This window comes from Montipora foliosa, chromosome 8, assembly GCF_036669935.1.
Source record: "Montipora foliosa isolate CH-2021 chromosome 8, ASM3666993v2, whole genome shotgun sequence".
Classification (NCBI taxonomy): domain Eukaryota; kingdom Metazoa; phylum Cnidaria; class Anthozoa; order Scleractinia; family Acroporidae; genus Montipora; species Montipora foliosa.
In genome coordinates this window covers 40,858,091-40,863,090 of record NC_090876.1, presented here as the reverse complement: position 1 = coordinate 40,863,090, position 5,000 = coordinate 40,858,091, and the positions used below count along the sequence as shown (strand labels likewise).

The 5,000-nt window shown below is 41.3% G+C and overlaps 1 protein-coding gene across 3 annotated transcripts in view; it reads right to left on the bottom strand.

Moving 5' to 3' along the window:
* Positions 1-5,000, bottom strand: part of LOC138012753 (uncharacterized) — a 67,180-nt gene that overhangs the window by 56,036 nt on the left and 6,144 nt on the right. The gene's annotated exons all lie outside the window — the stretch shown is intronic.

Here is a 5,000-nt window from a genome sequence, read left to right as displayed (position 1 = left end):
TAATTATCATATGATATTATTTACAATCAAGTTAATTTAAAAATAGCTTCATTAACTTACACCCTGACGACTTGGAAGATTATAAGAAAGGGTTTTATTAGCATAAAAATCTAAAAGCCTCCTTTTAAAAGTATGAAATGAGTCCACGCTTTTAATATCCCTTGGTAGTTTGTTCCAAAAATTGATAGACCTGTGATAAAACGAACGTTTAAAGTAATTTTGTTTTGCGTGTGGTATTTGGTAATTTAATTCACTCGAATTACGCGTTTTTTGCCGAACTACAGTTTGACAGAAAAAGTCTTGGTGACCCAGATCAATATAGCCTGCTCTAGCGTTATAGATAAGTACCATGTCTTTCATTTCCCTTCTATATTCTAGTGGTAATAAAGAAAGTTTTAACAGCCGATCCCTGTAGGAAATATGCCTTGTATAATTCAAGATAAACTTTGTGGCCCTGCGCTGAACATTTTCTAGTAAACGTTTGTCCTTTGACGTGTAGGGTGGCCATAATTCACACGCGTACTCTAGTTGTGGTCGAACAATTGAGCAGTATAAAAGTTTCTTGATGTCAGGATCATTGATATCTCTACAGACCCTAAGAATAAAGCCAAGCGTTCTATTTGCTTTAGAGGAGATCAGTTTTATATGTTGAGACCAGTGGAGAGTATTGGTGACAGTAATGCCCAAGTCTTTAATTTCGCTAACTGTTGCTAGTGGGGACCCGTTCAGGTGGTATTCTCGTTTTGTGGGAATTTTCTTCCTAGAGATATTCAAGGCCTTACATTTGGGTATACTGAGACACATTTTCCAGGTATCACTCCAGATTGAGAGCTGCGTTAGGTCTTGTTGAAGTGAAAGTTTGTCCGATGGTTTTTCAATTATCTTAAACAACTTAGAATCATTTGCAAATATAGCAACTTTAGAGTCATGCTTAATACATTAAGGAATGTCGTCTATATAGACAAGGAAGAGCAGAGGGCCCAATATAGAGCCTTGCGGAACACCGGACAAGACTTGTAAACAGTCGGAATAAGTACCTTGTAGTGCTACTCGTTGATATCAATCAGAAAGATAGCTCTGAAACCAGTTTATTAGCTGCCCAGATATTCCGAATCAAGATAGCGTATTCAGCAAGGCACAGTGAGGGACTATCGAATGTTTTAGCGAAGTCCAAATAAGCTTTGTCAATCTCCTTGCCTTTGGCTTGGACATCGATTGCTTCGAGGTAGACCTGGAGAAGCTGAGTAACAGTAGACCTTCCTCTAAGAAAACCATGCTGCAGATGGTAGAGTTGTGGTGAGATGAGGGTATAGCAATGGTTAAAGACACATCTTTCTAGGCATTTAGATACAACACACAGTAATGAAATTGGTCGGTAGTTCTTGGATAATGTGGAATCATCAGATTTGTAGATTCGACATGCATTAGCCAATTTCCACTGGTCGGGAAACTTGCCGAGAGACAACGATAGGTTAAACAAACGGCAGAGCCAATTTCAGGTGCAGTTTCCTTCAGCAATCTACCAGGAATGTTATCGGGGCCATGCGCTTTGTTTACATCAATGTCTTCCAGTACTTTAATTACCTCTGGTATCGTAAGGCGGATTTCGCTTAAATGATGAGCAGGTATAACAGATGGTCCTTGGTAAGATTCAGAAGTACCACCATTAGGACTGAATACTCATTGGAAAAAAAATGTTAAGTAAGTCTGCTTTCTCTTTGTTATTCGTCACAAAGCGTTGACCATCCCTCAAGAAGCCAGGTGACCGATTTTGCTTGGTGGTAGATTTAACTAAAGACCAGAAACGTCTGGTATTGATGAGAAGCGAATCCTTCAGTTTAGCTGCATATTGCTTTTTCTTCATCTTAATCATTGCTTTAACCTCCCGTCTTGCCTGTCTAAACCGATCGTGGTCTAAAGTACTTCCACGTTTGATAAACACATTCTCAATTTGTTTTTTACTTTAATTAGATTCAGAAGTTCGTGGTCAATCCATGGGTGCTCATTTACATTTCGAGGTTTGCTTGTTGGAATGTGCTGGTCAACAGCAGTGAGGAATGTATCAGACCAATTAGTAAGAGAAGCGTTCATGTCGTTTTCCTCGAAACACAGGTCCCAGTTGATTAAACTGAGTGAATATTTGAGGCCGTTCCAGTCGGCTTTCTTAAAGTTATATAATCCTCGTTTAATATGTGGTTGGCGTTTAATTCGAAGGTCCATAGAAAATTCAACGAGTTGGTGATCTGAGTTCAAAATATCCTGAAGTCCTTTAATGTTAGAAATCTTGGGCTTTACCTCGGTGTAAGAACCCACAACTGACGTCACTCCCACTCGGTTAGAGTTGATTATTGGGTTACTAGTGATGTTCCTATCGATCGTTGGACCGACGGTCGATTGATCTTTGGCTCGATGGTTCGATGGATCGTTGGTTCGATGGATCGAAGGTTCGTTGGTTCGATGGATGCGTGGCCAGTTCGATAGATCGTTGGTTCGATGGATGCTTGGAAAGTTTGATGGATCGTTGGTTCGATGGTTCGTAGGATCTACAGACACATATCCACCGAACCAGCGAACCAACGATCTATCGAACTTTCCACGCATCCATCCAGTCCATCGAACCATCGATCCATCGAACCAACGATCCATCGAACCAGCGAACCATCGAGCCAAAGATCCATCGACCGTCGGTCCAACGATCGATAGGAACATCACTAGTAACCCAATAATCAACTCTAACTGGCTTAACTGCAGAATACCCTGCCATTTTGAAGCTGCACCTCTGAAGAGGCTGGATACGCGGATACGCAGTCGAAAGTACCACCCCTCCCCAAGTAAACTTCTAAGTAAATTGTGAAGTGGATACGCGGATACGCAGTGGAAAACATGGATACCCGGATACGTGGATACGCGGACATCACACATGGGAACTGGATACCAACTTCGTGTAACATACTTCAAAATGCTCTGTCGTATATGCAAAATTCAAAGTTCCCGAGAAAAGCATGCTACAAATATTATATTTTTCGTTCTTTAAAGCATGGAGATCGTGTGAAGAAGAAAGCACTCGTTTACTGATTAAGCCTAAGCGCTCGTTTCAGTGATTAGGCCTAAGCACTCTCGTAGAATTTTAGCTTTCACTTTACGCTTCGGTTAACTACACTTTTTCACGAGATCGTGTGAAGAAAAAAGCACTCGTTTACTGATTAAGCCTAAGCGCTCGTTTTAGTGACTAAGGCCTAAGCACTCTCGTAGAATTTTAGCTTTCATTTTACGCTTCGGTTAACTACATTTTTTCACGAGATCGTGTGAAGAAGAAAGCACTCGTTTACTGATTAAGCCTAAGCGCTCCTTTTAGTGACTAAGGCCTAAGCACTCGTAGAATTTTAGCTTTCACTTTACGCTTCGGTTAACTACACTTTTTCACGAGATCGTGTGAAGAAGAAAGCACTCGTTTACTGATTAAGCCTAAGCGCTCGTTTTAGTGACTAAGGCCTAAGCACTCTCGTAGAATTTTAGCTTTCATTTTACGCTTCGGTTAACTACACTTTTTCACGAGATCGTGTGAAGAAGAAAGCATTCGTTTACTGATTAAGCCTAGTAAACACTCGCTTCAGTGATTAGGCATAAGCACTCTCGCGAAATTTTGCGGTTCGGTTCTCACAATATGTTTAGAAGTTTACTTGGGGAGGAGTGGTATTTAATTTCGACTGCGTATCCGCGTATCCACTTCACAATATACTTAGAAGTTTACTTGGGGAGGGGTGGTATTTTTGACTGCGTATCCGCGTATCCGCGTATCCACTTCACAACATACTACTTAGAAGTTTACTTGGGGAGGGGTGGTACTTTCGACTGCGTATCCGCGTATCCAGCCTTTTCAGAGGTGCAGCTTCAAAATGGCAGGGTATTCTGCAGTTACTCCCTCTAACCCCCATAAGTTATATAGTGGGAGTGACGTCAGTTGTGGGTTCTTACACAGAGGTAAAGCCAAATCTTGTCTGGAATATTTGTGAGCACTAAATCCAAAAATTATCGTTCCTGGTTGGGAAATCTATAACTTGCCAAAGAAAATGATCCTTCATGGCCTTAGTAAAGAGGGTGTACATCTGACAATCGATAGAGGCAGTCGAGGTAGCCCAGTCGACGTTTGGTAGGTTGAAATCACCGACAATCAAAAGGTGATCAAATTTGGCCTTGGAAGCTTGGTCCAGAAATTTCGTAAATTCTTTCAAATAGAGATAATCAGAAGAAGGAGGGCGATAGAAAACTGCCATAAATTCTTGCACGACGGGCGAAGCTCGCTATTTCAGCTAAGGTTTCGATATCAGGCCTTCTAACACATGGCACTGTATTACGAACTGCTAGCAGGACGCCTCCTCCACGTTTGTTGTTATGCTCAAATCTGTCTCTTCTATGAATAGCGAAGTTCATATTAGGCAAGATCTCGCAGCTGTTTATGTCCGGTGTTAGCCAACACATCCATGTTTGTAGCGAGGACTTGTAGTTCGTCGATTTTGTTGATGTGAGTTAACATTGGTCGCTGTTTCTCTAGTGGGACCAGGATTTGGATGGATTAAGCCCACTAATTTAAGCCTTGGCAAATTAAAGGAGCAGCACGAGTTGTTATAAAACAGTATGCGGCTGCGGTTAAATGATGTAGTTGCAAACAGCTTCTTAATCGTATAACGAACATTGCCAAGAACCAAATTTGTCCACAGACAGTAATTGCCAGTCGAAAAATCCAGGCAAAGCCCGCTACCGGATTCTGCAACATTTGAGATGTCATTTAGCGTGTATAAGTCGGATGAACACAACAGATAGACCAGGAAAATAACAAAATTCAGCTCAGACTTCGTAAGCACATGTGCCGCCGCCATCTTCGAACAGGCCAAATTGAACTCTATTTTTATGCAAATACTTTCTTAAGTTTCAGTAATCAAATATGGCTGCTGGTCACGTAAGTGAAAACGCTCCATCGAAAGAAGACATTTACCGGTCTT